Raw genomic sequence first — 24,679 nt, 5'->3', positions numbered from 1 at the left:
TTTTGTGAGTACTAAATTGGAAACCGAATCAAAGAATCTGATTGGTGCAATGATCTTGGCTTCATACATTCTTTTGATTTCCTTTTCAATAGAAGCCAATAGAAGGGGATTAATCCTTCTAAGCTTTTTCCTGAAAGGTTTCTGGTTTTCTTCCAAGGGGATGGTGTGTTGTATTATGCTTTTGTCATAGGACTTGAGGTTCTCATAACTCCAAGCAAAAACATCTTCGAATTCCTTTAGCAATTCTATGTATTTCACTTTTCTATAAGGAGGTAAAGACTTTGAAAGTTTTATCATTTTAGGATCTTCCTCTGAGCCTATGTTGCACTCCTCTATGTCAGACTTTAAGGGCTCCATTTTCGGATTTTTGGGGACATCGTTTGAATCAAACAAGTCCTCTAAAGGAGATAATCCTTTTGGAAAAAAATTATCTTTAAGATTGATGATTTCAGAGTCTTCGTCATTATCTCATCAATTTCAATTTTCATTAGGTTTTGAATGTCTGATTTTTTTAACTTTCTGGGATGGAATCTATCTATGTTTTCATATTCTAATTTTTTAATTTCTATTTTATGAGTGTAATCAAGATCTAATGTTATTTCAGTATCTATGTTGTTATTTATAAATTCTTCATCTAAAGTTAGAAATTTTTTTATTTTCTTATCATTATTGAATACTTGCCAATTATTTAAGTTGTCAGGGATAGCAGGTCTATGTCTAACCTCAACAATGTACAAATGGTTAGGTTGAAAAGGTAACTTGCTATTACTAGCAAACATAGCTAGGCTATGAGCTTGCATATTGTGTTTTATTGGAATAACAACAAGCTTGGTTTCTAAAAAGGTATTTAGTATTTCTACAGTTGTTCCCCTGTAAAATCCTAACCTAGGATCTCTAGTCATATAAACAGTGTTGATTTGTTTTATAACCAATTCAGAATATCCCATAATAGAGACTCTTATGGCTCCCAAATTTTTCACTAATTTAAGACCTAAAAGAAGTGCTTCATACTGGGCCATGTTGTTAGTGCATTTTAAGTTCAATTTGTAGGCATGTCCCTTTGAGTGACCATTTTCTAAGTTGTAAATCCATACTCCTGCTCTTGCACTTAGTCTTTTTACTGACCCATCGAATTCAATATGCTAAAGAATTTCATGCTCATAATTCTTACTGTTCGGGGGAACAAAATCTTCTTTGATTAAAGTATCTAGGTCACCTTTATTATCTGAAATTTCTGGAATTTGGACAATTTGATTTTCTTTTGCTACTGCAATTTCTTTTGGTTCTGAAATAATGCAATTTGAAGTATTTTCTTGATTTGTTTCAACATTATTAAGAATGAAAGAATCGATGTCAGAATGCATTGAATATATAGGAAAGTTTTGAGGCCTTTCCTGGCTACTCACTACATACTTCATCAGTCTTTCTATACATCGTTTTAGGATGTTGAATGACTGATATGGTAGCATAAAACATGCCAATTTGAAGACATCCTTGGAGTTTAACACCCCATGATCTGGACAACAACATGCCATATTTAGGTGGTATATCAGCAACAACTATGTCCATAAGAATGATCTTAGCATGGTATTGCACTAGGGAAACACACAGGTCTTTTATATGTCAAAGGCACTTAACTTGGCTTGAATCAAATGAAAACAAGTCCCTGTAAGGTCTATTGATATCCAAGTTAAGCTTCTCCATAATAAATTTAGGGATTAGATTGTGTGAAGCCCCAGAGTCTAGCATAGAATTGTGTAGGATTTTATCATGAATGTTAAGGCTAACGTAGAAGGTTGGTATACCTCCTTCCACTAGTTTTCCATTAACAATATGACAGAAAATTAACTCAGGCTAATCATCAAATAAGTTCACAGAGTCTTCATTCTCAAAAAGGTTTAAGGATTTGAGTTTTGAGATTTTTAAGTTTCATGTTTAATCAGTTCTATTAAAGGAGATAAGATTTTTAGTTTGGCGACCTCTACTTCCAAATTGAAAGGCAAAGTGGATTTCTCTGTTTGAATATTTAGAGCTTTAACATTAGGGTTTGGAGTAGTTTCTTCTTCTTTTTCAGTTTTTGGAGTCCTTTTGACAGGATTTTCTAATACAATTTCTAGAGGTTGTTCCACTATTTCCTTGGAGGGAACTGAAGTGGAGGGTTTCTTATTGGAAGGTTGGTCATTGGTTGCATCTTCAATGGTGGGACTAGGAGGATTCTAATTGGATCTAGAAAGGATTTGGAGAGTTTTTGTAACTGGAGGTGCTTTGATTTTCTTAAGCTTCTTTGGTACTTCTTTCTTGTTTTGGTCCGGAGCATCAATGTTTTTTTTTCTCCTCAAATTGTACTGTTTATACACTTCAAAGATAGCATAATCATACCCTTTATTGTAGTCAATGATTCTCCAGTTTGGGCCTGGAACTGCTGAAGCATGTGTAATTCCTGATCATCTTGTTTCATAAAGACAATGCCTCATCATCCAATCCCATTAAATTAATTTGGGTGTCTTGCTCAGGGTCTTTTGGATGGGAAGTTTCAGCATAGTTTTCTTGGAAAGGGGGTCTAATATTCTAATCAGGCCCATTTTTTCCAGTATTTTGGTTTTGATTCTTTCTAAACTTTGGATTTTTCACTAGAGGTGCCTATTAGTTATCCCAATGAGGCTTCCTTTAAATGTTTCCCTTTCTATCCATCAGTTCTCCATTCCTTTGGCTAGAGCATCGATTTTAAGTTCAAAGGGTGAGGTTTCATCCTTCAAGGGCGCTCTCCTCTCGTTCCTAACCCTAGCTCTTTCTGTCAATGGATTAGCTTCTACACTCATTGATGCACTTTTCATATCTTCTAGCATTGGGGGGTTCCTCTATCTAAGTTGAAAAGTCATATCAGTTTCAAACCCATCTGGAAACCTTATTAGAGCTAAGCTAGGTGGGGGTCTAAGGTCAATAGGTATTGCATTATACACACTGTTAAATCTAGTACAGTAGTCTTGAACTGTTTCATTTGGTCCCCTCTTGACGTTTTCATATTCAGACAAAATTTGGAGAGGGTTCTTTTTATTTTCCCATCGATTTAAAAATTGATGGTAAAAATTTCTAAAATATCTATACTATTGTTAGGGAGAGATCTAAACCATGTTCTCACTTCTCCAGCTATAGTTTGGGAAAAAACTCTCATTTGGACATCTCTAATGTCAATTATATGCAATTCGAAATGATCTGTCATTTTCCTTGTCTGTTGTTGTGTTGTGTAGGATCCAATGCCATCAAATAGGATGATTTTAGTTAGGTAATCCTGTGGCATGGAACTTAATGGGGCAGGTAGCACAAGGGGGTCATATCTGTTTGCCATGGCTCTAAGTTGGGTAGGACTGAGAACTGGAGTTGGGGTAACAGGGGGTGTTCCAGTGGATGATGAGGATTTGGGTGTACTGGGTGGTTTATGGGTAGTGATAGGTTGAAGGGGAAGTGAAGGTATGAATGGAGGGGTAGAATGAACTTCAGAGATGTGAGGGAATAATGGTGAACTAAAGAAAGTTGAAGCAGTTTCAGAAAGTCAAGGGATCTTATCAGTAGTGAGCGATGACTGAGGGGAATTTAGAAGGTACTTATCGATTGATTGGTCTTCCTTCTGGAACTCAAGCTCTTTAATGAATTTAGGATCAAGAACTAGGTCATCAAGTGCACTTTTAGACTTAGTTCTGAATAAGGAGAGGTCAAATGACTCTTCAAAAGGGATATCTTCTAAAAAGAGCCACTCATCAAGACATGAATCTACTTTGGTCAAAGCCCTTGGGCATACTGAACTCTCTTGTCTTTTGGCTATTCTCAAAATAAGGTTGGGATTTTCAAACACGAGGGGAGGATTTGAATCACGGTTGGCCCTTGTATAGTGAGTTATCCTTGAAGCTAGATTTCAAGCTTTTTCTCATTATTTTCTTTTTTATGAAATTTTAGAAATAACTTCTAATAAACACTTTAAGAGGCTTGAAATAAAAATTTGAAATTTCTCAAAGGTTTATTAAGACTGATGGTTTGATTCCCCACTATGGTAGCCACAATTTTATCACTCAGAAGTCTTCCCTAGAAGTTATAAAAAGAAGGAATAATCCGGGGTAACCACAAACCTAATCTTTTCGACTCGGGTTCTAGCAAACCTAAGTCTAGAGAGGGCTCTCTCTTTATAATTTAACTTTTTTTTGGTGGCATTTTAGGCTAGTTCTTAGTGCTCATAAGGTTTTGATTTTGATTGGGTGGTGGAATTCTGGGAATATCTGGACAGAGTAGGCCTTCAAGCCATTGGGCGATGGAGTCAATCAAAGAGTGCCTTAACTAGATCAGATAAATTACTAAAGGAGGACTTCACATGATAGGCTAGCACAAGAAAAGGAAAATATACAGGTTCAAATGGATGAGGTAGTCCTAACCAGGGTGAAAGGGCAATGAAGAATCCTTAAACCAGGATCAAGATGAAGAATACAAGGAGATCAGTAGCAAAGGGCAACTAATAATCCTTTACTATGGATCTGGGGGGGGGGAGCTATGGATGTAAGGGAGTGTTGTGTCCTACAACAACCCCCCATTTCATATCATTTATATTTACAAAATTATTATATGAAATGGGTCTCTTTAGAAGTTAATTGGTATCAATATTGCATTATTTGAAAAAGGTCCGCAAACCAAATGAAGACATGATATAAAACCTTTTGAAAAACCCATTTTTGATCAAATAAAACAATCTTTTATCATTGCGATAAAGCGATTGCAAGATCGCATATCGCAATGACATAGAAAACACAAATAAGTGACATGTGGGTTCCCGACGATGCGAAATCGCTATCGGCGATACTTTATACGCAGTCTTAAAATCACCTTAATCCATTCACCCCGATGCGATGCGATATCGCAATCGGCAATCGCCAATATCCTATGCACAATAATAAGGCGCCTAGGTCATACCCCCGATGCGATGTGATATCGGCAATCGGCAATCGGCGATACACTATCTATGCACATTGTTATGCCCTTTCACTCCGATGCGATGCGATTTCGCTATCAGCGGTCGGTGGTATGCTATTCATATGTTTATATAACACTAATTCTCCCGATGCAATGCGATATCGCTATCGGCGATCGGGGTTTCAAAATTGTCAACATAAGGATTTGAGTGTTCCCGAAGCCCGATTATGATATAGCGCGGATTTCAAAAAAGCCGTTAAATGGAGGGATATTACGATCCATTCATATTTAAAGCTTGATCTCCTAAGTAATCGATCACCTGCACTCAACCTCAGAAATATCCATAACACGCTTAAGCGGGCCATTCAGCCGATTAATGGTATAATGAGCATTTAAGGGGTGGCAGGTCTTAAACACCATTTAATGTAATTGTAAGATCTTCCCATAGATTGTATCCGCAGCCATTTTTAAGAGTTAATCTCTCAGCATGCTTTGATCAATATATCTTTCCCATATTGGATTTTCATTAGCATATCTCTGTGTTACGTTTATTTTCACCGCTGTGCAGAATTCATCCATAGAAGAAAGCTCAAGCAAAATGGGGAAGAAATCCAAGAAGACCACAGGCGCTTCTGCTACACCAGCTGCAGGACAAGCTGTCGTGGACAAAAAGAAGGGATTGATATCTTATACTACATGTACGGGTCTCACCAGAGTTACTTGGCAAGGCACTTACAACCTGATTGAAGCCGAAGAACCAGCAAGGACAATAGTAGAAGCTACTGTGGATTTAATTCGGAAGTCTAAGAGTACTCTCAAGGATTTAGCCGACTCTTTCCTTCACAGGATAGCGGCCAGGGAGCAAATTCTTCCATACACAGACGTCGTGCGGTGGGTGATTGAAGAAATTCCAATATTGGATAGAACTTTCAGCACTAGATACGGGAGAATTTTCGGATCATTCAGGGCGGATGATCTAAGGCAAATGTATCATTTGCCCGAGACAGAGAAGATATATAATAAGGCGTTCCTGGAGAAATTCACAAACGAAAATGAAGTTGAATCCGAACCCATCCGGGATTGGAGACAAAATTCGGCCAAGCACAAACACGAATCTTCCGGTAAGTACTTGGTTGATTCTCTGGCTTCTCCTTATTGCTATGCTGGAATAATGATGTGTAGATTATGGGGATTGCATGACTCTGCTAATTTTACCATAGAAATGGTTCCTCTAATGGAAGCAGCATGCAACAACATAATTATGGATTGGGCCACCATCCTTTCTGACAAATTAGCACAAGTTGTGCTTGAGTTTAGAAGAAAGACCTGTATTTCTGAAAGGGTAATTGCCCCATTTTATTACAGTGCCTATATTCTAGATACTCTCTGTTTTAACTCTGAATTCCCCGTACTCGGCTGGAGGTGGACTGCACAAGACCCCACGCCTATTCATATATATCATCAGAAATTGTGGAAATCTTCTTATAAACTTCATCTATACCAAGTCTGTAATGGCTTTATGTTGCCTATTTATTATTCCATTTTAGATAGACCAGCTCCCAAGATTTCCTATCAAGCCGGAATTGATTTAACTGGAATAGGTAGATGGTTTGGAGAGGAGATATTTACCTACGTAAGAGTTTTCGGTAGCCAAGCCAGACCGCATGTCCTCCCTTTGTACATACCGGATAAACTGCTAGCGAGGGAAATTTCTTACCAAATCATTGCAGAGAGTGCTACACAAACACTTAAGAAAAATAAGAAGCAAGGTTGGCCCTCTTTTCCTTTGAGGTGTGGTGTATATACCCTGCATGACCTCAAACATGCAGAAAAGGAAGCCACAAAAATTCAATCCTTGACTCTGTCAACTCTCCCAAATAGGCATTTCGATCCAAATAAAGTCGCCTACAATGCATTAGAACAGGCCAAACTGACAAGATTTGATCATAAGGAAGATATCTTTGACGACCTGTGCTCTTCAGCTGAGTCAATAAATCAAGTTAAATCATTCACCAAAGCGAAATATAATGATGAAGGGTTGACTGAATTTAATAAACTTAGAGAACAAAGGTTGCAAACTCTGCCTCTAGATTTACTAGAAACAACCCTAGCAACATCATCAAGTGAGCCTGGTCGGTAACAGAGAGAAGAACAGGAAGAAAATCAACAGAGAGACCAGGAGGAAAGACAGAGGAAAAAAAAGAGGAACATCAAATGAAAGAGCAGGAGGAAAGACAAAAGAGAGAACAAGAGGAGCAACAGAAGAAAGAGCAGGAAGAAGTGCGGAAGGAGTCCCAAGCCGAAAAGCAAAAACAAACCACCATTGATGTCAATATAGATACTCGTATTTACCCTAAATTGCTCCAAGAATGGAAGCAATTTGACTCTATCATCAATGGGTTGGAATGTTCAAAGGATACAGACACTTCCAAGACAAACGATACACAGGACATCGCTTCACCTCAGGTTCTAAGTGGAACTAGCAGCCCACCCATTCCTAAGGATGTTGAAGTAATACCAAAAGACCCCTCCGACCAAATCATTCTCCAGGTAGAAGATATTCCTCCCCTGGATGTTTTCTACAGCCCAAGGCATAAAGGAGTGGTGAAACGACAAAGGAAAAGAAGATTGATCAACCTTCCCTTTTCCCAGAGCAGACTGTTATGGGCAGCGTGGTTTGGAAGGAGGAATTTGACCCCTCCGATGACCTAACAAAACTGTCGCAGTATGCGAGAGCCTATTCGGCAGCGACAATTGATAAGGCATCGGAGGTAAGTCTTCTACTGAAAACCAAGGATCAAGAAATTTTTGCATTACAGGCAGAGTTGGCCAAGACAAAGCAGAAGGTAGAGCAAGCAGAGCAGCAATTGTTGACACAACAGCAAGTGAACAGTCAATTAACTCAGCAATTGCAGGCAGAAAAGCAAAGGATCGACCAAAGCGCGATCCAGAAACAGAAGGAATTATCAGAGGCATTGGCATAATTAAGGGCAGCAAACGAGCAAATGATTAAAACAAAGGATGAGCAAATCGCTCAATTGCCATCGTAGCTCTAGAGAATAAAGGGCGCTCCATAAGTGGATGAATTCAGAGCAGAAGCATTACAAATAAACACTGCATTAATATCCCAAATTAGGCTCCTGTGTCAACAAATCGCTCAGGCAGAGCCACTGTGTGAGTTAACGACATCCATAAATCAGCAGGTAGAGAAGGCCAGAAATGAATTAGATCAAGCCGAAGAGATCATAACTGCATTTCTTGACTGGCAAGATTCTGATCAAGGGAGAGAAGCAAATTTGCCTAGGATCTTAGAAAAACATAAAGATATACTCTTCACAGAATGGCAGTCTCAGATGATGAAAGCAGAGAGGGCGGCTTCGAGATGTAAATCAACTTCTAGCAATCTAGTTGAACTAGTTAACAACACTCTCTACTTATCAAATATGATTTCCCAATGTACACCAGGAAAGTTGACAACAACAAACACATTGGAGCAATCATGTTATCCTGATTTAGAGGAAAAGGGGAGATTAATCGTCGGGATTAACAGTTTAACCTTCGAGGCATATTGGCTCTTCCTGATTAAGCCACATACACAGAGAGCTGCCCTTAAGTGCCTAACAGATGCGATCGGGTATATAATTCCCGATATTCAGCATGCCACCTATGCCGCCCAGCTTAGTTCGTGCCTCAACAAACCTCCTGAAGTAGAGACAATGCTTGCGATAAGTCAGCTCAGATTTAAAGGCAAGCATCCTACTTGATGAATCATGCCGCCGATTGCCAGATCGCTACGGGAAATAGGATCAAGATTTATTGATACCGATTTAGTAGGATTTCAGTTTAATAGATATTTAGATTAATTTAGTATTTATAGACCCTTTCATTGTTTTGGAAAGGGTCGTAAAGTTTTGTACCAGACTTAAAAGACTGAAGTTTGCACTATTGTGCTTCAGTCAATATTCTTTTATGAAACTGGACCAGTTTTTCTTAATTCGAAAAGGAAGCTTTTTATGCAATTTTGCACTATTGTCTTTGTTGAGAATGTTTTTTTTTGCTTTGAAGGAAGAACTACAAGTAGCGATTGATATTGGGAATGTCAAGCAGCTCATATGGTATTTCTATCTATGTCTGAATTCATTGCTTTCATATGAATTGTTATGTGATTATTCTTGCTATTATTGATTATATGCATGCGCTGTGACAGCAGATCTATATTCATTCCACTATTGGATGTTTTATGATGTGTTTTTTTTTTTATCATGTATATGTCAATAATATAAATGATAAGTGTGGTAATATTGCTTTAATCGCTTTGCTTAACTATTTAAGAACAGTAATCATAAATGAAATAATGTCCTTGTCTGTTAGATGGAGTCATCTATATGCCTGTTTATAAACACGGATCATCAAGCACTGCACTTTAAAGCTCAATAAGTTCCCGGGATAGATCATAATTTATGTATTTTTGTTAATAGTTTAGTTATTCGCTCACCGCTAGCTTAGTTTATAAATCATCCATTCATCCCATTTATCCACTTTTGGGAAACTGGTCCCATTATCCCCAGTCGGAGCCACTATTCCAAACGGAAAAGGAGTTGTACTAAGGTCCGGATAGGGTGGTTATCCCCAATGTTGTTGCAGCGATTTTCGAGGCATCAACATTTTTGGCGCTAGAAGGAGGGCCTGGCTATGAATGGCAAACAAACCCAAATCTGCAAGCCATTCTAAGAGTAATTCTCCCTCCGAATCCCCTCAAACTTCTCATTCGCATGTTGGTTCTCCAGTATCCAAACAAGAAGAAGAGGAATCAACTACCACTGCTCAAACCCATCATACTCCAGAACAATTAAGTCTTGAATCACCTGAAGTCCAGTCTCTTATCCACAAACTTCAGAGCTTCTCGATTTCACCACAGAAATCTGAGGTATCACAAAGCAGTGTGACTTCGCAGTTCAATTTACCTCACCCTCTCACCAAACTTCAGAGCGAAAAGCTCGGTATTGAACCCACTGAGTTCCCTTTACCCAAAAGGAAAAAGGCGAAGAAATATACTGAAGCATCTGACAATGAAGAGCTTTCATCCATATCCTCCATTGCACCTTCTCCTCTGCAAAGTCAACCATCCACTCCCCATTTACATATTGTTGTTCACCAAGAATTAGGAGCTTCAGCATCCCAACCTGCTCACTACTCAATATTACTTCCTTCCCAGACATCTGTAGTCCCGACAGTAGTATCAACTACTACTGCTATTATAATGGCAGATCCATGGACCAGACCTGGTGCAATCAATATGCCTGCACCATTGCATCCATTACCAGATGCTCCTGAAAAATGGCTACCCAAGTTTAATCCAGATGATGGGACCCAGGCTGAGGAACACATCAATAATTTCATGTTGGCAATCAACTTGAAAGGAGTAACAGAACAAGATGTTGTTGTTAGACTTTTTCCTTACACCTTGCAGGGATCAGCAGGATCCTGGTATTTTTCTCTACCCTTTGGTTCCATTACCAGTTGGAACACTTGCCAAGAGCAGTTTCTTACCAAATATGGAGATGATAGGTCTTTGGCTACCCTGATAAATGACCTCTCCAATTTGAGAATAGAGCATAGAGAACCAATTAAGGAATTTAATGCTCGCTTCAATAAACTCCTAAATAAAATCCCTACAGCCTCCTAACCAAGTGAACAAATTTGGAGCGAATGGTATATAATAGCTATGCCTGCCAATATAACCATCTTTGTAGATAGAGCCATGAAACCTACCTTAGCCGAAAACATGAAAGAAGCACTTGCTGTGGAGAAACGCATCAATGCCCTGGAAAAGAAAGCTTCCCTAGAAGACAGGAAAGCCAAAAAGGTCTCTTTTAAAGATGACTCAAGAAAGAAAACCTCAAAAGACCCCTATGACATGGAAGGTTTTCAAAAAGCCCTAAAACCTTTATCAAATGAAATGGTTGAAATAAAGAAACAGGTAGCCGAGACATCAACCAAAAGGCCCTTTAGAACTTTTAAGAAAAATGAATCAAAGCCACCAAATGTCATATCTAATGCTGATTCAGAACAAGAAGAAGAGGAAGAGGACTCGATTTCACAAACTAGTGATGAAGAAGAAGTAGTAGAATGTCATGGAATGTGGGATTTTATACACCCCAATTCTGATACCGACAATGAAGAAGAAGCATTCCCGGTCACTACTAGAAGAAAAAGTACTTCTGAGCCCTTTCAGGTAACATCAAAGAAAAGGAGTGTTGGTGCCGCTACAACCAAAGAAAAAACACCTGCAAAGAAATCACCTATAGTTGTTCCCCAAAACCAGCGTTCAACTTCTAATACTCCTTCAACATCTAAAACATTAGTGGTATCAAATTCAATGGAATATAATATTGTTGATGACATGAAGAAAACTAAAGCAAACATTACTATGTTTGAACTTAGTAAATTAAAGCATCAGCAAAAATTACTTCTTAAAGAATTGAATGTTGTTCCTTCTACACCTCTTCCGAGTGCAAAAGCTGCTAATGATTCAGGCCAACCTCCTCCAGGAATGGTTGAAGCTACCGATTCAGTTCTGATTGGAGATAGATCAAATTCTCATACTCCACCCTTCCTTCTAACCTATGAGATTTACAACAGAAACTTACGCAACTATTTAATTGACTCAGGGGCATCATCTAACATAATGCCAGCTTCAGTTTGTTCTAAACTGAACATTGAACCCCAAAATTCTGCTATTCATATTGTACAGTTGGACAGGAACAAAGTACAGGTTTTAGGAGAAATTAATTCTGTAACCATTAGGTTATCTACTGATCCAAGAATAATGCAGAGGATTGATATCCTAATAGCTGATATACCTGAATTTTACGGTTTAATTTTGAGTAGGGATTGGTCTAAGAAATTGCATGGGTATATTTCCACTGATTGGTCACATATGTGGCTTCCCTACAAGGGCAAGCCAAATCAAATAAGGGTCGATCGAGAGAAACATATGACCCATACAGTTACAGAATTCGAACAAGAAAACCAGCTGGTAGCATTCAACAACAACATTTTGGGGAATTATTCATCAGAGTCATTCTTTGGCAACTTCGTTGCCCAACCATCCCCTTTCTCAGTTAATCATTTTACATCTCAGATTGAGAATTTTGCACAAACAGATAGGTCTAGATGTTTCAATGATACTGAGAAGTCTGTAAATGTATTTGTTAATACCTTTTTATTTTGGTCTTTATATTTCGATGGGTCCAAGTCTAGCGAGGGCTCAGGAGCAGGATGTATTTTGGTTAGCCCACAAGGAGAAAAGACAATGTTGTCCTGTAGACTAGAATTTGAATGCACTAACAATACAGCCGAATATGAAGCCTTAGTCCAAGGATTATATAAAGCAATCGGTATTAAAGTGCAATATCTAAAAGTATTCAGAGATTCTGAAATTATTGTTAAACAGGTGAGGAATGCAATCCATTGTCTTTCAAATCACCTCAAACATTATCAATCGCTAGTACAGGAACTTACCTTGCACTTTTCTGCATTCAACATCTCCACCATTCCCAGGTCTCAAAACTCGGCAACTGATCTCCTAGCTAATGTAGCATCCAAGATCCTACCTTCTGAAGACTACAACCCAGATAGATTTTCCGTAGAATTGCTTTTTAGGCCTTCAGTTCCTGACAATGTCACTAATTGGAGATTATTAAACCATGATGACGATATTTTACAATTCTTAACTTCTGAAAGGTCCTATGATAATCAAATCATTGAGGAAGATGAGCATGACTCCCAAATGAGAGAAACACCTCAGGAAAATGCAATTCCTAAGCCTGTGGTAAAGTTGGAGGATCTTTATGATATTCAAGACAGGTTTAAACCTGTGACTAATGCAAAACTCCAAAGTTCTACCCTTAGGTTTGAATAGATAAATCTTAGCACTGAGAAAACTCCTCAAAACATTAACTTAGGACTAGGACTTTCCTTGGAAGAGAAGGAGGCATTCATTAGACTAATAAGGAAAAACAAACAGGTCTTTGCTTGGAAGTACAATGATTTGAAGACTTATGATACATCCATTATCCAGCATACCATTCCAATGCTTCCCGACCAGAAACCGATTTAGCAGAAGTTAAGAAAAATACATCCAAACTTAGAGAACCAGATAAAATCAGAACTTAACAAACTCTTGAAAGCCAAGATTATTTTTCCTGTCCGACACTCAAACTGGGTCTCTAATATGGTGCCAGTCAGAAAGAAAAATGACGACATTTGAATTTATATTGATTTAAGAAATTTGAACAAAGCGAGCTTGGAAGACAATTTCCCATTACCTACTATGGAGAAAATACTTCAATCGGTAGCTGGCTCCGAATTAATGTCCTTTCTAGATGGTTTCTCAGGATATAACCAAGTACTGGTTCATCCTGATGACCAGCTTAAAACTACATTCAGAACAAAATGGGGAACATATGCATATCAGAAAATGCCTTTCGGACTTATAAATGCGGGAGCAACATTCCAAAGAGCAATGGATATAGCTTTTAGAGGGTTGATTAATAGAACAGTAGTCATCTATTTAGATGATATTACTGTATTCTCTAAGGACATGTATAATCATTTGCATGATCTAAATCAAATTTTTCAGGGTTGCAAAAGATATGGTATTTCTCTTAACCCTAAGAAGTCTTTCTTTGCTCTTGATCAAGGAAAGCTCTTGGGATTTATTGTGTCCAAAGATGGCATTTATATTGATCCTGATCGGATCAAAGAAATCTCTGAAATCCATTTCCCACACAATAAAAAATCGATGCAGTCATTTTTAGGCCAGATCAATTTTGTTAAAAGATTTGTTCCAGATTTTTTTCAAATTATTTTGCCACTTCAAACAATGATTAAGAAAAATTCAGTCTTTAAGTGGGGATCTGCAGAAAAAGAAGCTTTTGATCTAATCAAGCAATCAATAATCAATGCCCTAGCCTTAAATACTCCAAATTTTTCTAATCATTTTACATTGTATACCATCGCATCCAACTTGTCTTATGCTGCAGTACTCACGCAACTAAATGATCACAATTTGGAAGCACCCATATCATTTTTTAGCTCAAATCTTCAAGGTACTGAATTGAATTACTCTGATGTAGAAAAAAAATCCTTTGTTGTATTCAAAGCAGTCAAGCATTATAGACCCTTCCTTTTGAAAACCCACACAAAAGTTATAGTTCCTTTCCCAGCAGTTAGGCAACTATTAATCCAAAAAGAACTCGGTGAAAATAGGGCAAATTGGGTCACAGCGCTTCAAGAATATGACATAGAAATTAAACCAGCAAAGATTGTTAGGGGTCAAGGTTTTGCAGGATATTGGCAGGAGCATCCAACATTCCAGAATCAGGCGATACAAATCGAACTGAAGAAATCAACCAGATATTGTCACTGATTCTGAATCTCAATATGCAGATTTAATCTTTTATTTAAAGAATGGTTATGCGCCTCCAAACCTGTCTTATAAAAACAAAAGAGCCATTAGGTTAAAAGCAAAGAATTTCACAATTATTGATGACGTGATTTTTAAGCAGAATTATGATTCTATTTTGTTAAGATGCCTTGAGAAACCTGAAGCCCAAAAGGTTTTGCAAGAGTTACATGATGGACCAGCAGGAGGACATTTTGGAGCTGACACAACAGCTCAAAAAATTATTCATGCTGGATACTATTGGCCTACTCTGTTTAGATATGCCCACGAATATGTAAGGAAATGCCTCAATTGCCAGACTTCTAGTGGAAGACAACGTAAATCAGCTTTCCCTCTGCAACCAGTCAACATTGAACAACCATTTGAGCAATGGGGATTGGACATCATTGGGGAGATTACTCCACCATCTTCCAAACAACATAAGTATATCCTTACTGCTACCGATTATTTTACTAAGTGGGTGGAGGCCATTCCGTTGAAGACAGCAAATTCTGAAGCAATCATTGAGTTCATAGATCAATTCATCATTACCAGGTTTGGTGTCCCAAATGCTCTTGTTTTTTATAATGCATCTTATTTCTCAGGCAATGCTATGTTTGATTTCACTATTAAAAGAGGGTTTAAAGTAAAGTATTCTGCTAATTACTATCCCCAGGGTAATGGTTTAGCAGAATCTACTAATAAGAATCTGATCAAAATCATTAAGTGAACTATAGAACAAAATCATAAAAACTGGCACAAATCCTTAATGTTTGCATTATGGGCTGATAGGATAACACAGAAAGCTTCTATAGGTTCTTCCCCATTCAATCTTGTGTATGGAAAAGAAGCAGTATTGCCCACAAATATTGTTCTTCCTTCTTTAGCCCTAGTACAGTACATTGAGGAAACTCCTTCTTCTATTCAGCTTAGACATGATCAAATTCTAAAATTAGAAGAGGAAAGAGAAAAAGCCAAGGTTATTCATGCAAAACATCAGCAAATCATCAAAACAACTTTTGATTCGGTCTCATCCGGTTCAAAACAACTTTTGATTCAGTCTCATCCGGTTCAGGAGTACTGTGATATTGACTTTTAAAATAATAGAACTCTTAACCAAAAGGGATAATTTCTAGGAAATTAGGTATCATTGTATTTTGAAACCACATTTCAAGTTTTGTGAACCCCTCTCAAAAGTTTAAAAGTATTGAAAATCATTTTATGTTTCAAATTGGTCTCAAAAAGTTATCAATATCAAGATAGAAGCTAATCCAATTTCAGCGTCTTCAACTCTTCCCTGTCATCCATTTACTCTTAAGGAGAAGATTGTTCGTCCCATTCACTAAAGTTTATGATTATTCAGAGTGTAATTCTAAAATATCTGATATTAAAGATAAGAGGTCTTATTACAAGCCTGGTTACCATGTTCATAGGGAAATAGTTTAACCGAAATTACCAATACTGCATAGCAAAACATGGTAATGGCTTGAAATTATAAGACAAGGGGTCTCATCACGAGCCATCTTGTTCGGTTAGATTACTACCAGTGAATGGCATTGTCAACAGCTAGCCATCAAACCAGGACAATGGTTTTTTATCTTATCAATAACAGAAAAAGGAAATGAAATACAAAATATGAAAACATGTTTTGAATTCATTATGTTAATCACACTCTTAATTGAATGGAACAATGGACAATAGCATGGTTAAAAGGTATCCCTGTTGAAACTATAAATGTTTTCTGGCAGCAGAGGATCTACCTATGACAGAGGAGTTCACTTTAAAAGCTGATTTGGAGAAGTTTTCTATTTTATCATTATAAACCCATAGAGGCCTATTTAAAACTTAGAATGTATCTATTTTCTTAAAAAGAGAGGAAATTAGCAAAAATAGATTAATTTTACTTGGAATGCATATATACCTAGTTATATTAGAATTTTCCCTTTGATTAGAACTCTATTTTGCAAAAGTTTAAGTATTTCTGTACTTTTCAGAGATAACTGGTTCTTCCAGCGAATCGCCAATTGTTGTGTCCTACAACAACCCCCCATTTCATATCATTTATATTTACAAAATTATTATATGAAATGGGTCCCTTTAGAAGTTAATTGGTATCAATATTGCATTATTTGAAAAAGGTCCGCAAACCAAATGAAGACATGATATAAAACCTTTTGAAAAACCCATTTTTGATCAAATAAAACAATCTTTTATCATTGCGATAAAGCGATCGCAAGATCGCATATGGAAATGACATAGAAAACACAAATAAGTGACATGTGGGTTCCCACCGATGCGAAATCGCTATCGGAGATACTTTATACGCAGTCTTAAAAGCACCTTAAGCCATTCACCCCGATGCGATGCGATATCGCAATCAGCAATCGGCAATATCCTATGCACAATAATAAGGCGCCCAGGTCATACCCTCGATGCGATGCGATATCGGCAATCGACAGTCGGGGATACACTATCTATGCACATTGTTATGCCCTTTCACTCCGATGCGATGCAATTTCGCTATCGGCGGTCGGTGGTATGCTATTCATATGTTTATATAACACCAATTCTCCCGATGCGATGCGATATCGCTATCGGCGATCGGTGTTTCAAAATTGTCAACATAAGGATTTAAGTGTTCCCGACGCCCAATTATGATATAGCGCGGATTTCAAAAAAGTCGTTAAATGGAGGGATATTACGATCCATTCATATTTAAATCTTGATCTCTTAAGTAATCGATCACCTGCACTCAACCGCCAAAATATCCATAGCACGCTTAAGTGGGCCATTCGGCCGATTAATGGTATAATGAGCATTTAAGGGGTGGCAGGTCTTAAACGACCATTTAATGTAATTGTAAGATCTTCCCATAGATTGTATCCGCAGCCATTTTTAAGAGTTAATCTCTCAGCACGTTTTGATCAATATATCTTTCCCATATTGGATTTTCATTAGCATATCTCTGTGTTACGTTTATTTTCGCCACTGTGCAGAATTCATCCATAGAAGAAAGCTCAAGCAAAATGGGGAAGAAATCCAAGAAGACCACAGGCGCTTCTGCTACACCAGCTGCAGGACAAGCTGTCGTGGACAAAAAGTAGGGCTTGATATCTGATACTACATGTACGGGTCTCACCAGAGTTACTTGGCAAGGCACTTACAACCTGATTGAAGCTGAAGAACTAGCAAGGACAATAGTAGAAGCTACTGTGGATTTAATTCGGAAGTCTGAGAGTACTCTCAAGGATTTAGCCGACTCTTTCCTTCACAGGATAGCGGCTAGGGAGCAAATTCTTCCATACACAGACGTCGTGCGGTGGGTGATTGAAGAAATTCCAATATTGGATAGAACTTTCAGCACCAGAGACGGGAGAATTTTTGGATCATTCAGGGCAGATGATCTAAGGCAAACGTATCATTTGCCCAAGCTAGAGAAGATATATAATAAGGCGTTCATGGAGAAATTCGCAAACAAAAATGAAGTTGAATCCGAACCCATCCGGGATTGGAGACAAAATCCAGCCAGGCACAAACACGAATCTTCCAGTAAGTACTCGGTTGATTGTCTGGCTTCTCCTTATTGCTATGCTGGAATAATGATGTGTAGATTATGGGGATTGCATGACTCTGCTAATTTTACCATAGAAATGGTTCCTCTAATGGAAGCAGCATGCAACAGTATAATTATGGATTGCGCCACCATCCTTTCTGACAAATTAGCACAAGCTGTGCTTGAGTTTAGAAGCAATACCCGTATTTCTGAAAGGGTAATTCCCCCATTTTATTACAGTGCCTATATTCTAGATACTCTCTATTTTAACTCTGAATTCCCCGTACTTGGCTGGAGGTGGACTGCACAAGACCCCACGCCTATTCATATATATCATCAGAAATTGTGGAAATCTTCTTATAAACATCATCTATACCAAGTCTGTAATGGCTTTATGTTGCCTATTTATTATTCCATTTTCGATAGACCGGCTCCCAAGATTTCCTATCCAGCCGGAATTGATCTAACTGGAATAAGTAGATGGTTTGGAGAGGAGAGATTTACCTACATAAGATTTTTCGGTAGCCAAGCCAGACCGCATGTCCTCCCTTTGTACATACCGGATAAACTACTAGCGAGGGAAATTTCTTACCAAATCATTGCAGAGAGTGTTACACAAACGCTCAAGAAAAATAAGAAACAAGGCTAGCCCTCTTTTCCTTTGAGGTGTGGTGTATATACCCTGCATGACCTCAAACATGCAGAAAAGGAAGCCACAAAAATTCAATCCTTGACTCTGTCAACTCTCCCAAATAGGCATTTCGATCCAAATAAAGTTGCCTACAATGCATTAGAACAGGCCAAACTGACAAGATTTGATCATAAGGAAGATATGTTTGACGACCTGTTCTCTTCAGCTGAGTCAATAAATCATGTTAAATCATTCGCCAAAGAAAAATATAATGATGAAGGGTTGACTGAATTTAATAAACTTAGAGAACAGAGGTTGCAAACTCTGCCTCTAGATTTACTAGCAACAACCCCAGCAACATCATCAAGCGAGCCTGGTCGGCAACAGAGAAAAGAAGAGGAAGAAAATCAACAGAGAGAACAGGAGGAAAGACAAAGGAAAGAGAAAGAGGAACATCAAATGAAAGAGCAGGAGGAAAGACAAAAGAGAGAACAAGAGGATCAACAGAAGAAAGAGCAGGAAGAAGTGCGGAAGGAGTCCCAAGTCAAAAAGAAAAAACAAACCACCATTGATGTCAATATAGATACTCATATTGACCCTAAATTTCTCCAAGAATGGAAGAAATTTGACTCTATCATCAGTGGGTTGGAATGTTCAAAGGATACAGACACTTCCAAGACAAACGATACACAGGACATCACTTCACCTTAGGTTCTAAGTGGAACCAGCGGCCCACCCATTTCTAAGAATGTTGAAGTATTACCAAAAGACCCCTCGGACCAAATCATTCTCCAGGTAGAAGATATTCCTCCCCTGGATGTTTTCTACAGCCTGAGGCATAAAGCAGTGGTAAAACGACAAAGTAAAAGAAGGAAGATTGATCAACCTTCCCTTTTCCCAGAGCAGACTGTTACGGGCAGCGTGGTTTGGAAGGAGGAATTTTACCCCTCCGATGACCTGACAAAATTGTCGCAGTATGCGGGAACCTATTCGGCAACGACAATCGATAAGGCATCGGAGGTAAGTCTTCTACTGAAAACCAAGGATCAAGAAATTTTCGCATTATAGGCAGAGTTGGCCGAGACAAAGCAGAATGCAGAACAGGCAGAGCAGCAATTGTTGACACAACATCAAGTGAACAGTCAATTAACTCAGCAATTGCAGGCAGAAAAGCAAAGGATCGACCAAAGCGCGATCCAGAAACAGAAGGAATTATCAGAGGCATTGGCATAATTAAGGGCAGCAAACGAGCAAATGATTAAAACAAAGGATGAGCAAATTGCTCAATTGTCATCGCAGCTCTAGAGAATAAAGGGCGCTCCACAAGTGGATGAATTCAGAGCAGAAGCATTACAAATAAACACTGCATTAATATCCCAAATTAGGCTCCTGTGTCAACAAATCGCTCAGGCAGAGCCACTGTGTGAGTTAACGACATCCATAAATCAGCAGGTAGAGAAGGCCAGAAATGAATTAGATCAAGCCGAAGAGATCATAACTGCATTTCTTGACTGGCAAGATTCTGATCAAGGGAGAGCAGCAAATTTGCCCAGGATCTTAGAAACACATAAAGATATACTCTTCACAGAATGGCAGTCTCAGATGATGAAAGCAGAGAGGGTGGCTTCGAGATGTAAATCAACTTCCAGCAATCTAGTTGAACTAGTTAACAACACTCTCTACTTATCAAATATGATTTCCCAATGTACACCAGGAAAGTTGACAACAACAAACACATTGGAGCAATCATGTTATCCTGATTTAGAGGAAAAGGGGAGATTAATTGCCGGTATTAACAGTTTAACCTTCAAGGCATATTGGCTCTTCCTGATTAAGCCGCATACACAGAGAGCTGCCCTTAAGTGCCTAACAGATGCGATCGGATATATAATTCCTGATATTCAGGATGCCACCTATGCCGCGCAGCTCAGTTCGCGCCTCAACAAACCTGCTGAAGTAGAGCCAATGGTTGAGATACGTCAGCTCAGATTTAAAGGCAAGTAGCCTACTTGATGGATCATGCCACCGATTGCCAGATCGCTGAGGGAAATAGGATCAAGATTTATTGATACCGATTTAGTAGGATTTCAGTTTAATAGATATTTAGATTAATTTAATATTTATAGACACTTTCATTGTTTTGGAAAGGGTCGTAAAGTTTTGTACCAAACTTAAAAGACTGAAGTTTGCACTATTGTGCTTCAGTCAATATTCTTTTATGAAACTGGACCAGTTGTTCTCAATTCGACAAGGAAGCTTTTTATGTAATTGTGCACTATTTTCTTTGTTGAGAATGTTTTTTTTTTCGTTGAAGGAAGAACTACAAGTAGCAATTGATATTGGGAATGTCAAGCAGCTCATATGGTATTTCTATCTATGTCTAAATTCATTCCTTTCATATGAATTGTTATGTGATTATTCTTGCTATTGTTGATTATATGCATGCGCTGTGACAGCAGATCTATATTCATTCCACTATTGGATGTTTTATGATGTGTTTTTTTTTATCATGTATATGTCAATAATATAAATGATAAGTGTGGTAATATTTCTTTAATCGCTTTGCTTAACTATTTAAGCACATTAATCATAAATGAAATAATGTCCTTGTCTGTTAGATGGAGTCATCTATATGCCTGTTTATAAACACGGATCATCAAGCGCTACACTTTAAAGCTCAATAAGTTCCTGAGATAGATCATAATTTATGTATTTTTGTTAATAGTTTAGTTTTTCGCTCACCGCTAGCTTAGTTTATAAATCATCCATTCATCCCATTTATCCACTTTTGGGAAACTGGTCCCATTATCCCGAGTCGGAGCCACTATTCCAAACGGAAAAGGAGCTGTACTAAGGTCCGGACCGGGTGGTTATCCCCAATTTTGTTGCAGCGATTTTCGAGGCATCAACAGGGAGCAATTAAGAATTCCCATACTAAGATAGTTTAGCAAAAAACATAAAGAAGGTAAATAGTGAATACAAAGAGCTCTAAAGATAATTCTGAAATATCATTCCTAGTTCACCATTCAAGTTTCATTGAAAGACATGTGATTATTTATAAACATGAATAGAAAACAGTAATAAACATGAGAGATAATACTTATTTGATTTCCATTGTGCACAAGAATCCTGTGAAATGTTTTTAACTTTATTCCATGATCCAGCAAGCCAAACCAATATTGATTACAAAAGCTCCCTCACTTGATAAGAAAAGTCTATAGAAATGTCTTTGAATCCGCCCTAATTACTTTGAAATATGAAGTATTTATACAAATAATATTACAAAATATCTCATAACGGTTTGAGAAGTATTCTAGGAAATTAAAAATATCTTCAAGCATGAAGATAGAGACAGATGGAAAAATGTTTATGAGAAGAATTTTAGTACTTTAGGAACTAAAAATAATTGGGCCAAGGGTTTGGTCCCTCTAGAAGTCATAGAAATTCTCTGATCCCCTTTGACTTAAAATTTTAGGTACTTAAGACCTTTCTTGTAAATTAGTTATGTGAACAAATGTACTGAATGAGGGAGGTCAATCAATTGACTTTGTGAACTTTCACACATGTTCAATTTTTATCCATACTTAGAACTTTAGTGATGAAGGTGAAAAGTATGCTCTTATCTAACAATCATCACAATTCTTCTACCATCTTTCTACTTACCCACCTACTCATCCTGCCATTTTTACTTCTCTTTATTAAGGTGCACATCAGCTGGCAAACCCTTTATCAAAACATCTTCTTTTCTTTTACAATAGAAATCTATCTAAATCTAACCTTATTACATCCAAGGGCTCAGATTAAACAGTTGAACTCCTTTTATTTACTCTACCTAATCTAATTATCTGCAATGATTAAATAGTTTGGCTAGATTTTATTATCTATCTATAAGCATGAAATTGAAAACATGAAATAGTCAAGTTTAAACATTTTGACTATTCATGGATTGTGGCAAGGATAACAAGTTGTACACATCAATTATTCCACATCAAAAAGTGAATAGTAGTGGCAGTCTAACTTTTTTTAACTTTTTTGATTGTTTGTATATGGAAAACATTTTTAGAAAGCAAAGGTATGTACATATTACAGATTTGATCTCAACCATTCAGAAATTATGAATCCTATTAGTATAGGAACCTAACATACCCAATAAATATGCCCAACTCTATCATCATCTCTAGATTTTTCCTTGATTCCATAGAAACATGATAGTAAACTGATGATCCCAATATCTTGAAGTGTAACACATCTAGTTTCTTCCTTGAATAAGCTTCCTGTCATGTATTCATGGCAATAATCCTATGAAGATTCTTGTTCCACAAATAGATTGTTTTGTTGCATGCTTAAACCCATAAGCATAGAGGTAGGCTTTGGTCATGAAACATCACCCGTGATGCTCCCATTATACTTTTTTTATTCCTCTCATTCACCCCAGTCTATTTTGGGTTATGAGGTGCTATCAGCTCCCATCGAATGCCTTCCTTTGCACAAAAAACTTTAAACTCATTTGACATATACTCACCATTGTTATCACTCCTTAGAGATTTCACTTTCCTACTCATTTCTTTCTCAACAAGTGGAGAATGCTTGGTCTTTCTTTTGCATGAAGTAGATCCAAAACGTTTGTGAGAAATCATCTACAAATATCACATAATACCTATGCTTCGTAGTGGAGGCTATCGAGAAAGGTCCACAGACATTAGAGTGGCTCCTTTAAAGGATTTCATATGCCCTGCTATCCCAGTCATTAAAGGTGGATTTCATGTACTTCACCAATGTACACCCTTTTCATGCATCTCGTTGCTCGAGTGCTCCATTGGGGAGGCCTGTAGAAATATTTTGCATGATATTCAAATGACTGTGATGCATATGACGAAGTCTTCTATGCTATAATTTTCTCAGCACCTTACCTCCTTTTTTTATCAATGTTGCAAATTCTTACACATCTGATTTGTAGATCTTATTAACTGTAACCTCGATCTAATTCACTTGAACTGTGTTGATCTATCTCAAGAAGGCCTATCGATCATAGACACCATATTTGAACACCGCGACGTAAACTAGATTCTTCTTCAGACCTAGTACATACATCACGTACTTGAGCTTGAGAGGGAAGCCAAAATCCCTCTAAAAAGTAATGGTACCAATATCAGTAGTGATATACCTTCGATCATCTCCCATCTCGATGTGAATATGGAGATACTTCTGCTCCTGGTCAGTGAAAACTTCTTTCTTTCGGATGATTTCGAATGAGGCACCACTATTGAGATACCATGCACTACCCATCATTGTTCTTTCTATGCTTGTAATGAGTGTAAAATCAAGTTTGAACAATGAAAACAAGGCTTCACCAACTTCTTCTCCTATAGTTTTCTTGCTCTCTTTCTTGTGTGGACATTTCATATAATAGTATCCTAATCCACAACATTAGAACTTGATTTTGGAAAAGTATTCCTTTTCCCCCATGACCAGATTCTAGTTTGGATTGGGATTTCTTCCCTTTCCATTTTTTTTCTTTACCATCGAAGGCATAGTTCTTTTCATCTTTGCCCTTGGATCAAGTCCTATATCTATTTCTCTTCCTTATTTCTTCCTACACTAGATTCGACCATAATCCCTCCCATCTTGATAGTTTCTTTGTACCATTTACCAAATCTTAATATATATGCCACCTGTTGGGAAGGCTCATGAGGGATAGAGCTACTAGATATTATTCAGGGCTAGTAACTGCGTCCCTGCTAAGTTCACCATGAAACTTTGTAAACTTGCTCAGGTACTATGAAATTGTTTCATTTTTTTCCATATTAATACTTTGAATCTTGTCCTTGAGTGCTAGCTTCATGTGGTCACTATTATTCTCAAACAATTCCATCAATGTCTTTCGCATCCCAAACATAGTCTCTTTCCTTTGGATATGCAAGGCAATATGATCCCAAACTCCCTCCAATATGATGCTCCTCACTTAAACCACATCCTTCTTCATCTCAGAAATATCCTACGCATCCGATGTTGGGAGTTTTGATACATCTATATTGCTTTATTCTACCAGCCCATTATCATCCAATAATGCCTCCAGTTCGATCTTCCATTCCAC

Source organism: Pinus tabuliformis, chromosome 3_1, assembly GCF_031772625.1.
Source record: "Pinus tabuliformis cultivar Carrire ecotype Pingquan chromosome 3_1, CPIR1, whole genome shotgun sequence".
NCBI classification, from domain to species: Eukaryota; Viridiplantae; Streptophyta; class Pinopsida; order Pinales; family Pinaceae; genus Pinus; species Pinus tabuliformis.
Note: the sequence above shows the minus strand (reverse complement) of the source record.